The sequence below is a fragment of the Callithrix jacchus genome, chromosome 12 (assembly GCF_049354715.1).
Source record: "Callithrix jacchus isolate 240 chromosome 12, calJac240_pri, whole genome shotgun sequence".
Taxonomy (NCBI): Eukaryota; Metazoa; Chordata; class Mammalia; order Primates; family Cebidae; genus Callithrix; species Callithrix jacchus.
In genome coordinates this window covers 71,000,826-71,011,640 of record NC_133513.1, presented here as the reverse complement: position 1 = coordinate 71,011,640, position 10,815 = coordinate 71,000,826, and the positions used below count along the sequence as shown (strand labels likewise).

The following is a 10,815-nucleotide window of genomic DNA, read 5'->3' as shown; positions in this document are numbered from 1 at the left end:
TAGAATCTAATTAACTATAGAGCTTCTATACAGAAAAATAAACTATCATCAGAGTGAACAGGCAACCTACAGAATGGGAGAAAAATTTTGCAATCTATCCATCTGACAAAGGGCTCATATCCAGAATCTATAAGGATATGAACAAAAACAAATTTGCAAGAAAAAAAACAAACAATCCCATCAAAAAGTGGATGAAGGATATGAACAGACACTTCTCAAAAGAAGACAGCCAACAAACAAATGAAAAAACAGCTCATCATCACTGGTCATTAGAGAAATACAAATCAAAACCACAATGAGATACCATCTCACACCAGTTAGAATGGGAATCATTAAAAAGTCAGGAAACAACAGATGCTCAAGAGGATGTGGAGAAATAAGAGTGCTTTTAGACTGTTGGTGGGAGTGTAAATTAGTTCAATCACTGTGGAAGACAGTGTGGCAATTCCTCAAGATTCTAGAACCAGAAACACCATTTGAACCAGCAATTATCATTATATACCCAAAGTATTACAAGTCATTCTGCTATAAAGACACATGCACACATGTGTTTACTGCAACACTATTTACAATAGCAAAGACGTGGAACCAACCCAGATGCCCATCAGTGATAGTGGATAAAGAAAATGTGGCACATATACACCATGAAATACTATTCAGCCATAAAAAAGAATGAGTTCATGTCCTTTGCAGGGACATGCATGAAGCTGGAAGCCATTATTCTCAGCAAACTAACACAGGAACAGAAAACTGAACAATGCATGTGCTCACTCATAAGTGATAGTTGAACAATGAGAAAACATGGATTTGGGGAGAGGAACATTACACACTGGAGCCTGTCAGGGGGCAGGGAGCAAGGGGAGGGAAAGCATTAGGACAAATACCTAATGCATGTGGGGCTTGAAACCTAGATGACAGGTTGATAGGTACAGCAAACCACCATGGCACATGTACAACTATGTAACAAAACTGCACATTCTGCACATGTATCCCAGAACTTAAAATAATAATTTTAAAAAATCCATACCATGCTCTTAACACAGTGTTATTTCTGCAGTTGGAATCACAGGACACTTTCACTTTCAAAGTTACATATTTTTCTAATGTTGTGATTTTAACTAAAGAATATATTTGTAAAGTTGGGCTGAGCATGGGCACAGTGATGTAATTTCAAGGTAAATACTTTCTCAGGAACCAAAAGCCAAATTTTATCTGGCTGAAGAAAAGACATCAGCTGGGAACTTGCATAGCCTGGCCACCTGAGACTGTTTGACAGGTTGTGCATGCTACAGCCGTTTGCCAAACCATGTTCTCAGGTAGGCATCCCTCTTCAGAGAATTAGGACTTTATCCCATTCAGCCAGGCAGTTGTGGTCACTGGCTGCTAATATGACATGTGAGGCCTATATTTAGCATGTATCATTAAAATACATTGGGATCATTTTAAAAAGGAATTGCAGTATATAAAATATAATGTTTGCGAACTGATATAGGAATCTGATATGGTTTGGCTGTGTCCCCACCCAAATCTCATCTTGAATTGTAATCCCCATAATCCCCACATGTCAAAGGCAGGACCAGGTGCAGGTAATTAGATGATGGGGGCAGTCTACCCCATGCTGTTCTCACGGTAGTGAGTGAATCTCAAGAGATCGGATAGTGTGTGTCTGGCATTTGCTCTGCTCGTACTTTCTCTCTCCAGCCACCTAGTGAAGAAGGACATATTTGCATCCCCTTCCACCATAACTGTAAATTTTTGAGGCCTTTCCAGCCATGCAGAACTGTGAGTCAATTAAACCTCTTTTTTTAATATATTACCCAGTCTCGGGTATTTCTTCATAGCAATGTGAGAATGAACTAATGCAGAATCCATTCAGTTATTCAACAAATAATGGGGCTTAAGGAGAGGGGGCATCAGGGGTACCCAATTATGGCCAAAGAAATAGAAGAGGAAATCTGCTGGCTGGTTTCTAGAAAAAAAATACTCTGAGGAAAAGAAAAATATATATATTTAGTAATAATAGTAGCTACCTTCACCCCTAAACTTCAGCCAACTCTCTTTTGGAACCATCTGCCCTGAGTACTCTGGAGAGGTCAACAGTTAGCTTTTCTCTTTTCTAATTGACCAAATAACAATTATGCATATTTATGGGATATAATGTGATGATTCGATCTAAGTGTCCATCATAGAAAGATATAATCAAGCTAATTAACAGATCTATCACTACACCAACTTATCATGTGCATGTATGTGGCGAGAATGTTAAAAAGCGATTTTGGCAACTTTGAAATATGTAATACATTATCACTAACTGTGGTCACTATACAGTAGAGTAGATCACTGAAACTTCTTACTCCAGTCAAACTGACACTCTGTACCCTTTAATCAACACTTTCCTTTTCCTATCCCTCCCCCCATTCCCCTGGTAACCACCATTCTACTCTCTATTTCTATGAGATTAACTTTTTTAGATTCCACATGTAAGTGAGATCATATAATATTTGTTTTTCTGTGTCTGGCTTATTTCACTTAGCATATTGTCTTCCAGTTCCATCCATGTTGTTGCAAATGATAACATTTCCTTCCTTTGGAGTTGTCCTTTCTCAGGAGTGTGCCAGGAGGACTTCATTCTGGCTTGTGAGAGTCAGACCAAAAGCCTGCCATGCTCTTGAAGAGTAACATGCTGCCCACTCACCATGGTAGGTCTATCCAACAGGAAGAGGGCCTGGGATAAAACAGGCATGTAAACACACACACACACACACACACACACACACACATACACACACACTCTCTTTCTATCACCTTAGACTCCTTTAATTAAATGTAAAAGAATTATGGATATTTCCTTGGAGAACAGGAGACTTAAGGGAATGTGACAGTTGGCTTTAACTGCCTGAAAGGAAAATGAATTAGACAAATCTATGTTTGGACTCGAGACAGAACAGGGATCATAAATTTAAAGGAGTTAAAAGAAAACAGATTTCAATTTTTTATGAAATCAACCTGGAGTGTTCATCAAGTGGATGAATGGATTTTTAAAATGTGGTATATATACACAATGGAATACCATTCAACATTAAAAATGAAGGACATCCTGTCATTTGTAACAACATGAATGAACCTACAGAACACTATGTTAAATAAGCCAGACACAGAAAAATAATTACTGTTATCTCACTTATATATAGAAATTTAAAAAGTCAAATTCACAGAAGCAGAGAGTAGAATGGTAGTTACCAAGGGTTGGTGGAATGGGGTTGTTGTGGGGGTTCTGGGGATATTTTGATCAAAGAATACAAAACTTCAGTGAGACAGAGAATATATGTTCAATAGATTTATTGTACAACCTGATGACTACAGTTCATAACAATGAATTATATACTTGAAATTACGTAGTAGATTTTAAGTATTTTTACTGCAAGAAAATGGCAAGTATGTGTTCATTATCTTGATTTAGCCATGGCACAGTGTATACATGTTTCAAAACATTATGTTGTACACCATAAATACATACAATTTTTATTTGTCAATTTAAAAATAAATAAATAAAATAGACCTGGATGACTCATTGAGTCATGAATTCCTTGTCAGCAGATATGTTCAAGCAAAAGCCAAGGTTGTTTTAAAAAGAAAGTATTGGGAAGGTAATTAGATTGTAAAAGCTTCCAGTTCTTTTCATTTCTGAGATACTTTGGTTCTACCCTGTGCCATGGCTGTGGCCACAACAGCACTGTGTAAGCAGTCAAATATAAAACATTTGCTAACTAGAGTGGAAATGACTTGTTCTTATTTTGGAAAAACCTTTGCTTTCTCCTATTCTTATAGGACTGAAAATACATTTCCAGTGATTCATAAAACTTTCAGTCACATGGTTGCTTTGACAGAGAGCTCCTCCAAACACTTGGGAAATGTGGATCTGCACTGAGGGATGATCCTGAGAAATTAATACTCAGTTTATGTAGTAGAGTCACTTATCCAATGAGAATGAGAGCCCTGTAGAGGCAAGAATTTTTTATATTTTGTTTTTTATTTTGAGGAATAATAAGACTATTTGAAATGTTTAACTTTGAGGTTAAGGAACACATGAATGAAGTTTTAGAGTATTTAAAGAGAGCTCACAAGAAGAGCTAACGATCCTAAGTATATACGCACCCAATACAGGAACACCCGGATACATAAAACTTATAAACTTCATCAATATTAGATAGATCGAGACAGAAAATCAACAAGAATATCCAGGACTTGAACTTACATCCGAAACAAGTAAACTTAATAAACATTTATAGAACTCTCCACTTTAAATACATAAAATATACACTCTTATCAGTACCACATCACACCCACTCACAGGTTTAAATGAAATATTGGTTGGCTACTTGTTTGTTATTTTCTTCCCTCATTTTTTCCTGTCTCCATTATTAAGCACAATTATTGGCATAAAAGAGGTTTTCAATACCCATTTTTAGACTGCATTCTAGCCCGGTCAATAAAGCAATACTCCTGTTGTCTCTCCCTCTTCCTCTTCCTCTTTCTTCCACTCTTTTATTCTTTTTTTTTCTTTTTTCTTTTTCTTTTTTTTTAAATAAAAAAAAGTAAAAGAAAAAAGAGTATTTAAAGAGAGCTCATGCAGTTCCCAGGGTTAAGCGCACATCCAACGTAAATGTGGCAAGAAGACAAATTCTAAGAGACAAATTTACAGCAATTAGAGTTGTCTAAAATGGGATGAAGACTTGTGCAGCAATGAGCTCCCTGTCAGCATTGAGGACTCTAAATCCAACTAGATGACCACTTTGGAGGCTTGGATTAGAAGATCTCTAAGGTGCTGATTCTCAAGAGGTGTACCACAGTACACTGGTAGCCTAGGGCAGTTTCTGAGAGCCTAAAACCAATCCACAAGTCCTCTACTCTCTTCTATGACAAATGATGCACAGCTCCCACGATCTATTTTGTAAGTGCAATTAATACTCATAACCTACTAAAAATTATTAAGGATAGCTAAACTTTAATTATGATAACATCACATTATTTTTCATTAAACAATTAATACTCAAATGCATTTGTATTTATTTTCTATTGCTGCATGGCAAATTACTACCAACTTAGTGGCTTAAAATAACATCCATTTATTATCTGATGGTTTCTGTAGGTCAGGTGTCTGGACATGGTGTGGCCGTGTTCTCCTGGTGTCTGAGTACTAATGAGAAGTAGAATGCCCCAGTAATAAATTATGCACATTTCAATGCTCAGAGTATCATAAGGCTAAAGTCAAGGTGTCAGCCAGGCTGCTCATCTCGTCTAGAACTCAGATTCCCCCTCCAAGGTCACACAATTGGTGCAGTTCCTTGCTGTCATAAGACTGAAGTCCCTGTTTGCTGGCTGTTGGCAAGGGCTCATCTCAGATTTTAAAGACTGTCTATAATCATTGACATGTGTCCCCCTCCAACGGGGAGAATTCCTCAAATAGAATACCTTTCTTACTTTGAATTTCTGACTTCTTCCACCTCTGACCTCTAGACTCAGATGGTAAGGGCTCATGTGATTACGTTTGACCCAGCTGGGAGAAACTCCTCCTTTTCCTAAAGACTACTGTGCTACAGAACATAATCTAATCATGGAAATAATATCCATCAAGTTCACCATTCCAGGGACTATGCAAGATGTGTAGACTAGGGAGAAGAGTTCCTCAGGGGCTACCTTCTAATTCTGCCACAACCACCACAACCACATTTTAATTGTAAAGGTAAAGCATCACAGAAAGGACTAGAGTTCTACTTGACCACCAGCCACAGCTACCAGCAAAATCTACTTTATAAGTTTGGCATTTATCCTTCTAAATTTTACTATGGACTTGTATACATCTCCATATATGTAAAATATGACATGTAGTGTTTTAAAGAAAATTCTCATACTGTACTATAGTTTTATAGTTTGCTGTTTGCACTCAACAGTATATCTGGAAGGTATTTTTTGTGTCAGTTTTTAAAAATCTACATCATTTAGTTTATATAGTTTATTGCTATACCATAATTTATATAATTGTCCCTCTATTGAGGGACACTTTTCAATTTTTGACTACTATGAACAAGGTTGTTGTGAGCATCTTTGAAGGTCCCTCCTGGTGTCTGAGTGTGAATGAGAAGTAGAATGTCCAAGACATAAAGTGTGCACATTTAAAATTATAGAAGGCACTGCATAATTGAGAGACAATATTCTTAAATATAAAATATTGAGTAAAAGATTAAATTTTTCTTTTTTATTAAAGAAACTCATATATGCACCTTTTTGATTCTTATTATCAAATTTGTTTTTCACTAGGAATTGTGAAAGCATGAGGTTGGTGAGCAATAGTGCTGGCTACCTGCCTAAGTTGCCAAAGATTCTACAAGTGTTGCCAAGAAGCTTAAAGCATCACCAAATGCCTGAGCTGTATCATCACACTTAACTTGTGAGTTTATTGAACTACATACAAACCAGGTAGATGCAGTCAGTGGAAGCACCTAAAAAGTGGGAGGCCCACTTTCCCTCTGGGTTGCAGTCAGAGGTGGGGTGAGACAGGCACACTCATTGCTTATGGTTTCTCCCAGCTGGGAATGTCTCCGAGTGTCAAATGCCAAGCCTACAGGACACAGCCTCAGCCAGTGACTCTCATAACCAAGTGTTCAGTGGTAGGGCTGGCAGCAGGTTAACCATGTCTTAACCATGACTTAACCTATCACCTGCCAAAGTTCAATTCAAAATTTTTATACAACAAATCACATAAAATTTGCTCTCCTGGAATAAATAAGCCCTTTTCCCCTTAAAATAAGACAAGGAAGTAAGCTTGTTAAATGTCGTTTATAGGTTGCTCAGTAACTATTCATCATATTTACCCAGAAATGAGAAGAAAGAGGCTTATATCACAGAAAGAGAGATTTAGGTAAGACATCCAAAAGAGTTTTCTGAAGAGGAATGATCAAACCATAGACCCACTTACAAGAAGAAAAAAATACATTATTTTTTTTTCCAGGCACCTTAAGAATCCAACAAACACCCATTATTGTATTAGGCAATGTTGAGGAAGGAAAAGTAACTAAAAACATTTCATAGCATGATCCAATAATCAGAGCACATCTGATTTCATACCCAGCCAAAGCTGCACAATACATAAATTGAACTCTGTAGAACCTTCAGATAAATGTGGTCATAAAAACCAACACTCTCTCCCCACAGAGAGTTACTTGAAATGGAAAGAAATTGATAGCTGAGTCCTTTCGGATAGGCCAGGCCTCCTCTTCAACACACTAATCCTTTGTGTATCAAAGCTCAAACGACCTTGAAATTTACTTGGTGCAGATATAATTTTCTCCAGAGGGAAAAATAGGTGGTCACTGTGAATTTTATGCTCTATTACATTGCTGAATTGACATCAATTTTAATGACTTATAATCTGTTAATATTTTCACAAGGAGAAAATATTGAAGCCAAAATTAAAATTGTCTCACCTTCAAAGCTGATGAAGGACCACATTACAATATTTAAAGACTGCTGAATGTCTTCTCATTCTAAACATTAGCTGACCCAGCTGCAAAGTAAAGAAACATAATACATTAGTTTAAAAATAAAATAAAATAAATAAATAACTTGCTGGTGATGTCAAAAACATTCCTTATTGTCTTGTAAATAAACATTTGACAGAATTTCAAAATTTTAACTTATTCACTTTTTCCTACAAGGACTTCATTCAGTAGGAAGAGGAAACAAATGCTGAATTATGAGTCAGTAAACCAGAAATTGTTCCTTGAGTAAGATACTTAACTTCCCAGTGGCTCAGTCTTTTTTATTGAATTATAAAATTAGGTAGTGGTTAATTTTTTCTAAGTTACTTCCAGCTCTCATAGTTAAGGGACAAAAACTAAATTTTCAACCATTGGAAAAAAATTATTTTATTATCAGTATGTATGGAATTTCCTTATGACATGCATTCACCTATTATTGTAAATACATGTAAGAAGCACAAATATAAAGACATTAGAGTTTTCCTACTGATCCACTCATTATTTTGAGTTTAATCAAGCAAATAAAAAAAACAAAACTGAGCACTCTCAAATTTTCCTCATGTGCTCCTTCATTTCCCTTTTAAATAACTCTGATAAAAATGATGGAATAATTCTATAATCATTTTTTCAATGTTTCAGGGATCACTCATATCAATAAACACCTTCCAATTTTCCCATATGTTTTGGAATGTTGTGCTCTGCAGGATTGATGGTGATAATTTGCAATGGTAGCGATTGACAATATTTGACCCTGGTCAGAAATTAGATAGATGACAGTGAAACATGATGCCACCCAATATTTATAACATGATTTACAGTTTCTAAGCTGTATTCTGGCTAAGTGTCTTGTGAACAAGGCCTGCAATCAAGACCTCAGATGACATTAACAGAGCATTCATTCTGCTTTGGGGTGTACTTTACTTGAAAGAACTAGCAAGAAAAAGAAAAAGTTAAGGATTGGGGCAGAGGTAGGCAAATCGGTAGCTACAACCCCTGGCATTTGAAGGAGGGCAAACTGCTAAGACCTCAACTTTGTTACTAGACCATAGGCGTTGGGAAGTGAGTGCTCACTGCACACAACATTTTTGCAGGCCTACTGTGCAATTTTCTATGCCAAGTTATTGGGATTTGTCCAGACAAAATTCTTGTATTCTATACCTTCATATCATTTTGCTTTCATACTAATCAACATTTTTCTTGGTCTTCCAATTTGGGCAGTTGGGCAGAATCTGGGTAAAGCCACCTGGGCTATGGTTTTACTCCCTTAACATAAAAATTGTGGTGAAGAAGTTTTACATAACCTGTGATCCTTTATAACTTTGTGGCCAATAACTGGACTAGGTACTACTCTAGGTAGCATTCCTGAATCGTTACTTGTTCCTAAACTAAGTACATCACAGTCATTTGATAACTATTTAAAAATACATATTCCCTAACTCCACTCCAGACCAGCTCTAACTCAGAATATGTCAAGTTTCCCAGGAATATGTTTGTGTATTGCTGGGGTTTTGTTGGTTTGTTTGTTATTGAGACAGAGTCTCAATCTGTTGCCCAGCCTGGAGTGCAGTGGTGCCATGTTGGCTCACTGCAACCTCTACCTCATGAGTTCAAGTGATTCTCTTGGCTCAGCCTACTGAGTAGATGGGATTACAGGTGCACATCACCACATCCAGCTAATTTTAAAATTTTTAGTAGAGATAGGGTTTCACCATTTTGTCCAGGCTGGTCTCAAACTCCTGGTCTCAGGTGCTCCACCTACCTTGGCCCCTAAAGTGCTGGGATTACAGACAGGAGCCACTGTACCTGGCCTATTGCTATTTTAAAACAGCTTCCCACCTGGTTATAATGCAATCCAGATACAGAATCTGGACAAATATGGAATCTGCTAAGAATTAACCGATAGGCAGGGGACTTGGTCCCAGCTGTGATGCTCAATGTTGTATGATCCTGGCTCAGATTTATAATTTCTGGACCTCATTTTCCCAATTATAAAATAATAAAAACGAATGACCTGTCCTTATGATCCCTCAAATCTAAATTTCTGTAAAGCTAACAAAGTCAATAATTAAAATGCTAAGGAAATCAATTGGTGCCCTTTAAAAAAAAGAAAAGCAATACATTAAGTCATTTAATGAGCACATTTTCAGTGGCACAAGTAACTAACTAAAAATAAACTGTTAGCAGAGTGGGCAAAGATTCACCTGCATGCTTATTTTAAAAACTTGCGTGTGTGTGTGTGTGTGTGTGTGTGTGTGCTCGCGCGCATGCGCGTGCATAAAATACCATGCAAATCCAATAAATAATGGAATTTGCATTACAATTTTGGCATACATTCAACTTGTTTGAATGATTTTTCTATTTTCCTAAATATGTACAGTCATGTGTCACTTAACCAGGATCTGTTCTGAGAAGTGTGTCATTAGGCAATTTTGTCATGTGAATGACATAGAATGTACTTTCACAAACCTAGATGGTATAGCTTACTACACACCTAGGCTAAATGTTGTAGCCTATTGCCCTTAGGCTACAAACCTCTTCAGCACACTGTTATACTGAATACCATAGGAAATTGTAACACAATGATGAACATTTTATATATCTAAACATATAAAAGGCATAATAAAAATATGGTATTTTAATCTTATGAGACCACCATCATATTTGCAGTCCATCATTGACCCAACATTTTTATGTGGTTCATGGCTATAGGGAGCATCTTATAAATTAAGATATTTTTGGATATTAAAACTAAAGAGTGATGAAAGATGAGAATTGATGAACATAATTTAGTAGGTCAAAGGCTTAACATTGGATATTAAACAGAAAGTTTTGTATAGAGAGTTAAATAAATTCGGAATTAAGTGAATACATCTGTGGTCACCAAGCAGGATCAGGTGGTGTTGCTATACCTTACTTGGAAGTTCACAGGTGTTAAGCTTAGACAGGGTCTATAGAGATGTGCCTACATGCTGTGGGGTATGGCTGGTGGAGTGGAGGAATATCCCAGACCTTATTTGGAAAATATATAGCAAAAATAATAGGAAATTACTTGATACTGGACCTCAGATGAAAAGAGCAAAGAAGGAGAGAGATGAAAAAAATGAGTAAGCAACAATCCATAATCTGAATCATAGACCACACAAAGGGGTTGGTTAGAACCATCTACCTAACAATATCCTCACACATGTTCCAGCAGAAAGTCCAAGACCGAGTATGGCTTCCTAATGGCACCAAGCTGTCAGACAAACTTAGCCAAGCCCTTTCTACTTAGTATTGG

General features: G+C 36.8%; 1 long non-coding RNA gene across 1 annotated transcript in view; it reads right to left on the bottom strand.

The window, feature by feature from the left end:
* Positions 1-7,483: 7,483 nt before the first annotated feature.
* The window catches only part of LOC144578696 (uncharacterized), a 157,736-nt gene continuing 154,404 nt past the window's right edge, over positions 7,484-10,815 (bottom strand). Inside the window, exon 5 of the long non-coding RNA XR_013524966.1 lies at positions 7,484-7,564. This is a non-coding gene — a long non-coding RNA (uncharacterized LOC144578696). The remainder of the gene's footprint in view (positions 7,565-10,815) is intronic.